The 8,689-nt window shown below is 42.0% G+C and overlaps 1 long non-coding RNA gene across 1 annotated transcript; it reads right to left on the reverse strand.

Annotated features, from left to right (window-relative positions):
- Positions 1-1,361: 1,361 nt before the first annotated feature.
- On the reverse strand, positions 1,362-7,245 carry LOC148156700 (uncharacterized). Its single transcript, XR_015764448.1, has 2 exons — positions 5,017-7,245; positions 1,362-4,966 (listed from the first exon to the last, which is right to left on the reverse strand). It is a non-coding gene; the product is annotated as an uncharacterized LOC148156700 (long non-coding RNA).
- Between the last annotated feature and the right edge of the window lie 1,444 nt (positions 7,246-8,689).

Consider the following 8,689-nt stretch of genomic DNA (forward strand, 5'->3'; position numbering starts at 1 on the left):
AGGAATAAATCTGCTCTGCTAGTGAAATGCTAAGAACAAAAGGGACGCTTGCAGCTCGGCTTTAAAAAAAGAAAAGAGAAAAAAAACAACAATTTGATTTTTATTTATTTATTTTTTATTTTCCTAGAAACGCTTAGGAGGGGCTAGTAAAGCATGGCGGGCCGCCAGGCTTATAATACACTGGGGGAAACCCTGAAGTTGATTGATTCTATGATGATGATGATGATCATTCTATCTTAACCAAAACAGGATTATTGCAGTGTTTAGTGTTGCCTATATGCTGAAAGGGACAAGAAGCAGCTTGTAAATTGTTTATTTGTGAATCCTAAAAACTTTTTTACTGCTCCTCTTTCAGCCATTTGACACTTATGATGTTGACAGGCAGGCAGCATTGCTGACCTCAAACCTGTACTCTGCCTTGAAGCTGATGTCTGTCAAATGCAAGTTATTTTATTGGGTGATCTATGTTTACACAAGATTTTATGTTGTACCAGTTGTTTAAAACATGAAATTTCAAGAAAGGGAGAATGTAGCTTTATCTCTGCGGGTATGGATGCTGCTGTCAGGAATTTTGGACATTTAACATGGTTTGCCAATTTTTGACATAATTTGTCAAACATTTCTTTTGCAATAACATCTGGCCAAAATGGCTGTAGGCTGGTCACATAATAAGTAGCACATGAGTGAAATTGCATGGAAAAGAGACCTTGGTAAGCCTCATGCAAAGACTAAGCCTGGACTGAATCATTTCCCCCAATCTTTTAAATTCATTCAGGAAGTTTTGCAGACAAAGTTGAGACTGGAGGTGCCAATAAATTTTCTCCCTATTTCTGTTCTTCTGAACAAAATATGGTTTTGAATAATGAGTGTTGTTGCACAACACCCCCCCCCCTTCTCTCTCTCTACTTCCTCTTCTGAGAGGAGGGAGATGTTGCTCCCAGCTCTCCGTCTAACGGGTGAATTGAGTTTCCTAAATCTGCCGAGATTTACCCTACCCAGAACTGAAGTAAACTCTGTTTAAGCTGGGTGCGAGAAAGACTAGCCTGGTTTCTAACGACCTCCATCCAGATGTCCCACCCTTTTTCACTCTGTGAATTAGCCAGATTAAGTAGCCCGGAATCAGCTAGTTTCACAGAGCACACCTGTTAACGGTCGCTCTTTCTCTTATTACAACTTGCACTTGTTATTGAACCAGGTTAGTTTTAGTGACTCGGGCGAGTCCCAAGGGTGTTGTTTTAGTTTTGGCTAAAAGCAACCTATAAAACATTTTCCACTTTCTCCTCCCAGAATCAAACTTCATAGCTATTTTACAACCATCAAAGAACTTTAAGGTGACTCATTAACTGAATGTCCACAACATCTTTTAGATTTTCTTAATGCTAATTATTTTATTAGTAAGGCAATTTTGCAAGGGTCAGTACAGCTTAAATCAGTAGCAGAAATAATCAAATAAGTAAAATCAATAATCTAGCCTGTCTTTCCCTAATGCTGACACTGTGAACTAAAAAAGATAAACTTTGAGAGAGACGGACGGTGTTTGGCATTTTGAACCCCAGAACTGGCCTGATGATGAAAAAGGTGTTGCAGCAGCAGGAGGCTCCCAGTACAGGAAGAGTACTGAGTCAGAGCGGCAGGTCTCGGGCCTCAGGGTGACTTCCTCATGCTCGTAGCGGCCCTCTCCTTCTTGTCTTGCAGCTCTGTAGCTCCTTTCTCCTCGTCTCACCATCTTTCTGGTCCTTCGAGATGTAGAAGGGCTGGTCTCATGGAAGGAACCCAGTTCTTCCTCTTTGCCTTTGTTCTTTATCTTTGTCTTTATCTTCATCTTTGCCTTGGTCTTTGTCTTTGGCTTTGTCTTTGGGGTCTCAAACCCAGCTGAGAAAAGTGCGATTTGAAGCCACATGTTGCGGGGCTAACGGGTTGGTCCCCATGTGCAGAACAGTCTTCGGTTCTGTGGCCCCGGCTCTTCTTCAGCTGCAGAGTTCTTTGTCCATCTCGATCTTGGCTCGAAGCTGCCTGAAGGATCCAACCAAAGATTCCTCTTTTGCACTCACCTTATATAGGGTTTATCCACCCTTTTGGTGCATTTGCATTGGCTAGCTTTGTTGCTGTGCCTGTTTCATTGGCTGACTGCTTGGACCGATAATCTCATATCCATCACCATCTTTGGACATGTCCTGATGTCTGTTCTAATGTCCCCGAGTTGCTCAACAGCCCTCTTGTGTCTAACCTTCTCTTAGGTAAGTTGAAGTTTAGCAATAAGGCGTTGGACACCTCCGCTCTCCCATCAGTTCCTCTTTCCACCTGACCTTTCACCTACCATCTACCTCCAACACAACATCAGTGACCTTTAGTTACAGTTACACACTTTACACCATTTCAAGTTCAATGTCAAAATCACATTTATAACCCCTTAGTTTATCTGATTTAGCATTCACTTATAATATTATAATAACCATTACTTATTAGTTACTCTTATAATCATAATGTGAGTTATTACAGACATTTCTGAAAAGAAACCAAGAATAATTCATTATTCTAATCATTTGACACCATGTTACAGTTACTTCTTTCTCCTTTAAGTACTTCCATAAGTGTAAGAGTAAGTATAAATATTCTTATAATCAAACCAACATCAACCACTGGTTAAACCAATATTAATTATCGGCTAAATCATAAGTTATCATTATTAATTTAAGTATTTTACTCTGGGTTTTATCCAATTACTCAAAACGTCTAGTTTTTATTCCTTAAACCTTTAATGCTCAAAATGAGCAGTCTGAACTATTTTTAATCACTGCAGGCTGGAAACTTCCTCTTTTTCCAGGAAACCTGCTTTTCCTGTTTCATAACTTTCCTTCTGTCAGACTATGATTTTTTATGATTATATAGAAAAAAGTAGAATTAAAGCAAAGTTTGCAGGACACAATAACACACACACAACCAGATTAATTTTATTACCATCTGACTCTACTGTTGGGTCTTGATGTCACCTGTGTGATCAGTTTTAAAGATAACTTTATTTATTGTTATTATTAAACTAAAATCTCCAGCATGGGGAAGTGGGATGAGCTCGACTTTTCTCGACACCCCCTCCTCGAGGTCGGACCTTTCACATGCTGGGAACCCAACACCCTCCTTCAGGTCTGCGTCGTCATCCCCTGGAAAGAGAAGATGGTCCTCTGGGATGTGAAGATGCAGATCCTCAGTCGTCACCAAGGACTCAGCAGCTTGTGATGTGAAGATGCAGAGTCTCAAAACTCCACTGCTCTTTGACACCCCCTCCTCGGAGTTTTGATGCCTCCCAGGAAGTGACGAGTGTCGAAGAGAACCCAGGTCGCTCTGATCCTCAGCTGGATGAACTGTCGGTTCTTCAGGATGTGGCAATTCCTTAGGAACATGTTGATGAGCTGACGGGCTGAGGCAGAAACCTCACAAAAAAAAAAATCTGGAAGTTCAGCAGAACAAAGCAAAAAGCCTAAGCAGCATGACGCTTTATCCACAATCGTAATCCTTTTCCGTCGCTGGAGGTCATTAAGGGGTACTGGAGTTGTTGGAGACATCAGAAGTTGTTCAGGTCCTGGGAGGAAACTGTTGACCCTTCCCCTTCCAGGTGTTCAATGCTTTGTTGCAGGATGATTTTGGTGGTTGTCTACGATGCCACTCCTTCCTCACGACTTCAGTCCCTTTTCCATTTTAATCTATCTGTTTGTGACAGGAGTTCTTCTTTAGCATAATCCAATTTCTTCAGGGCCCTCCCAGTCAAAGCCTTGAAGTTGTTCTTTGAATGGCAATCATCCTGTAATAGTGGAAAATCTAACACAGGATGGCATGTTGCTTGATTCTTGCAATGTTCTGGTTCGCTTTAGCTAAGAACTGGCTTGAGCACTGACCTTGTGGACCCCTTTCCTCATTAATAGTACTGTTTTGCAGTGCAGTACTTGCTTCACAAAATTCTTTCCGTTGAATTTCAGCTTGATCACCGTTGTTGCAGGCTGATCTTGAGCTTTAATCCAAACTTTCTGCCCTGTTTTCAATGACACTGCAAACCGCAACTTCCCCTTTCCCTCTCTGGGCCAAAAGGAGAAGCGCCTCCGCCCTCCTGCTTTCCGTGACGTGAACGGAGTTTCTCTGCAGGGGAAGACCTACTCTTCTACAGCTGTCACTGTTACATCATGTCCATCAGCACCAAGAGGTACTCCTGACCTCTCTTTTCTGTTATCCATGGGGTCTGCTACATCCATGCAGACTGAAGCCCTGGGTAATGTGCTCTTTGATGAACACCCTTCCAACCGTTGCCCTCGGCGACCTGCGTTGTATTTTCCACACACTTCACAGTCCCTCAGCACGCGTTGGACTTGTTTCACTGGGATCCAAAGTTCATGCTCTTCCAGCTCCTTACGGGTGGATCGCACGCCTGCATGTCCTAAGGCCCCATGCACGCTCCGCACGACCTCGTCCACGTACTCTTCTGAGACCTCCCTTCCTTGGGAGAACTGTCCCACTTCTCGATTCCAACAAAGACAACCTTCCTTTGATTCACTCGAGTCCATGTCTCAAATCCCTCGCCATACCGAATCACTCTCACTGGGGCTGACTGGAACAGGGATTTAGACAGGGATCAATCTTCATCTTCTCTCCTGCTTGTCTTTGTGTTCGAGTCGCCTTTCCCCCAAAGCCTCTCTTTAGCCTTCAAGCAGGGATGGGTTTAGGCTATTGGCTACTGGCTTCTCGTCCGGATATTCGAATCTATCCTCAGCAGAAGCTCTCCCTCACCTGCATGCCATACAGTTACTGCGAGGGTTGTGACTGACAGCCGGATCAGTCACCACTAACTCTATTCCTTAAGAGCTAGCCTCCAAGTGAGCTATTCAGATACTCGCCTCTCTGTTTTTACTGACTTGGTTAACGTAGGTCCTTCCTACTCAATTGAAATGGGCCCACCTCTTCTCAAGGGGCGGTGCCCCACCTCTTCTCAAGGGGCGGTGCCCCACCTCTTCTCAAGGGGCGTGGCCCCACGTTGGGCGCCACCTTGTTGTTGCACAACACCCCCCCCCCCTTCTCTCTCTCTACTTCCTCTTCTGAGAGGAGGGAGATGTTGCTCCCAGCTCTCCGTCTAACGGGTGAATTGAGTTTCCTAAATCTGCCGAGATTTACCCTACCCAGAACTGAAGTAAACTCTGTTTAAGCTGGGTGCGAGAAAGACTAGCCTGGTTTCTAACGACCTCCATCCAGATGTCCCACCCTTTTTCACTCTGTGAATTAGCCAGATTAAGTAGCCCGGAATCAGCTAGTTTCACAGAGCACACCTGTTAACGGTCGCTCTTTCTCTTATTACAACTTGCACTTGTTATTGAACCAGGTTAGTTTTAGTGACTCGGGCGAGTCCCAAGGGTGTTGTTTTAGTTTTGGCTAAAAGCAACCTATAAAACATTTTCCACTTTCTCCTCCCAGAATCAAACTTCATAGCTATTTTACAACCATCAAAGAACTTTAAGGTGACTCATTAACTGAATGTCCACAACATCTTTTAGATTTTCTTAATGCTAATTATTTTATTAGTAAGGCAATTTTGCAAGGGTCAGTACAGCTTAAATCAGTAGCAGAAATAATCAAATAAGTAAAATCAATAATCTAGCCTGTCTTTCCCTAATGCTGACACTGTGAACTAAAAAAGATAAACTTTGAGAGAGACGGACGGTGTTTGGCATTTTGAACCCCAGAACTGGCCTGATGATGAAAAAGGTGTTGCAGCAGCAGGAGGCTCCCAGTACAGGAAGAGTACTGAGTCAGAGCGGCAGGTCTCGGGCCTCAGGGTGACTTCCTCATGCTCGTAGCGGCCCTCTCCTTCTTGTCTTGCAGCTCTGTAGCTCCTTTCTCCTCGTCTCACCATCTTTCTGGTCCTTCGAGATGTAGAAGGGCTGGTCTCATGGAAGGAACCCAGTTCTTCCTCTTTGCCTTTGTTCTTTATCTTTGTCTTTATCTTCATCTTTGCCTTGGTCTTTGTCTTTGGCTTTGTCTTTGGGGTCTCGAACCCAGCTGAGAAAAGTGCGATTTGAAGCCACATGTTGCGGGGCTAACGGGTTGGTCCCCATGTGCAGAACAGTCTTCGGTTCTGTGGCCCCGGCTCTTCTTCAGCTGCAGAGTTCTTTGTCCATCTCGATCTTGGCTCGAAGCTGCCTGAAGGATCCAACCAAAGATTCCTCTTTTGCACTCACCTTATATAGGGTTTATCCACCCTTTTGGTGCATTTGCATTGGCTAGCTTTGTTGCTGTGCCTGTTTCATTGGCTGACTGCTTGGACCGATAATCTCATATCCATCACCATCTTTGGACATGTCCTGATGTCTGTTCTAATGTCCCCGAGTTGCTCAACAGCCCTCTTGTGTCTAACCTTCTCTTAGGTAAGTTGAAGTTTAGCAATAAGGCGTTGGACACCTCCGCTCTCCCATCAGTTCCTCTTTCCACCTGACCTTTCACCTACCATCTACCTCCAACACAACATCAGTGACCTTTAGTTACAGTTACACACTTTACACCATTTCAAGTTCAATGTCAAAATCACATTTATAACCCCTTAGTTTATCTGATTTAGCATTCACTTATAATATTATAATAACCATTACTTATTAGTTACTCTTATAATCATAATGTGAGTTATTACAGACATTTCTGAAAAGAAACCAAGAATAATTCATTATTCTAATCATTTGACACCATGTTACAGTTACTTCTTTCTCCTTTAAGTACTTCCATAAGTGTAAGAGTAAGTATAAATATTCTTATAATCAAACCAACATCAACCACTGGTTAAACCAATATTAATTATCGGCTAAATCATAAGTTATCATTATTAATTTAAGTATTTTACTCTGGGTTTTATCCAATTACTCAAAACGTCTAGTTTTTATTCCTTAAACCTTTAATGCTCAAAATGAGCAGTCTGAACTATTTTTAATCACTGCAGGCTGGAAACTTCCTCTTTTTCCAGGAAACCTGCTTTTCCTGTTTCATAACTTTCCTTCTGTCAGACTATGATTTTTTATGATTATATAGAAAAAAGTAGAATTAAAGCAAAGTTTGCAGGACACAATAACACACACACAACCAGATTAATTTTATTACCATCTGACTCTACTGTTGGGTCTTGATGTCACCTGTGTGATCAGTTTTAAAGATAACTTTATTTATTGTTATTATTAAACTAAAATCTCCAGCATGGGGAAGTGGGATGAGCTCGACTTTTCTCGACATGAGCCATTATTCACCGATTTCTGTAGCAGAAGTCGGTGAGCAGAAGTGTTACTCAGAATGGGTTTGTATAATGAACAGATATCAGTTCTGAGGTTATGGAGGTGTGAAGATGCCCAGAGCACTGAAAGAATGAGGAAACTAGTTAGAATTTTCAGGGATGACCACAAATCCAACAGTCTTTACGTCCTCCAACAGAGGATATGAAGACCCATTAGGTGGGAAATTAGGAGTTTAGGGTGTTTATTTGCCTCCATATTTCGACAGATATCTATTCAGTCAAGCATCTGTTGGATTTGTTTGCAGAGCACATCCGATTCATGGACACCTCACCTCAAAGCTTACAGGATTTAAAGGATCTGCTGCTAATATATTGGTGCCAGATATGGCACACCTTCAGGGATCAGGATTCAGGACATGTCAGGGGTGATTTTAGCTGGAAAAGGGGGAGAAACATACAAACAGGACATGGTGTTATACCTTGTCAGAATATTCCCAGTTAATAATTGGCTAAAAGGTTTCTCTAAAACAATTACAGTTATCCATGATAAAAAAGCATGCCTTAATTCTGTAATGAAATGATAAAGAGCATTTTCTGAGCAATTATTTGGTAAAAATGTTATTTGAAAATAGGTGCTTTTTTATTTAAATTGATCACGTTTTATGAAGGTGATAAAAACAAGTTTTCTCTGCATTTATTAAAAGAAGCCACACATTGCTATGCAAAGTTAACTTGGTAAAGTTATAGACAACAAGCATCACACATGAGCATCACACATGAGCAAACCTGTGAACACACAACATAATATATGGAGAAAGATACTGTACCAGTATCTAAGTTGTCTCACTGGAGGCATTAGCCTGCACAGCCACTGACCCTTTAAAGCTTATAGCCACAGGACTAGGAGTGCGTAATCCACATAAAATGAGGGTGCCTCTTTAAGAAAAGAGAGGTTAGGAAAGCTGGATAGTCTGCCTAACCAATCAGAATGTCTAGATTCCAGTGTGTTTCAACCAATCAGAATGCAGACTGTCAGTGTAGGTCCCGCCCTTCTTCTTTGTATCTGCAGCATTGTTGTGTGCTTAGTTGTAGAGCATGAGTCTTTAGTTTACAATGAAAAAAGTACCGGATACAAAACTTGCACAAACCGTTTTGCACATAGTTTTGCCGATGTTGAGCTGGAAGTAGCCGAAGTGAGTAAACAGACCTGAGTTTCATTTTTTTGCTGAAAGAGCACTGTTGGAGCTACCTCACTAAACTCATTAGTTCTTGTTTGCTATTGGTTCCCTGAAAGTTCATTTCTGCTATATATAGCACATGCAAGGCACTTTACTCATGTTGAAATATTATATTACTGTGGTTAAAGCATAAAAAACATGTCTTACGTTATCTAGTGCTCTAAGTGTTCTGACTGAGAGACACCTTATTGTTGTCCCTATA

Source organism: Poecilia mexicana, unplaced genomic scaffold (assembly GCF_051168715.1).
Source record: "Poecilia mexicana isolate PSO_F unplaced genomic scaffold, ASM5116871v1 scaffold_10, whole genome shotgun sequence".
NCBI lineage: Eukaryota > Metazoa > Chordata > Actinopteri > Cyprinodontiformes > Poeciliidae > Poecilia > Poecilia mexicana.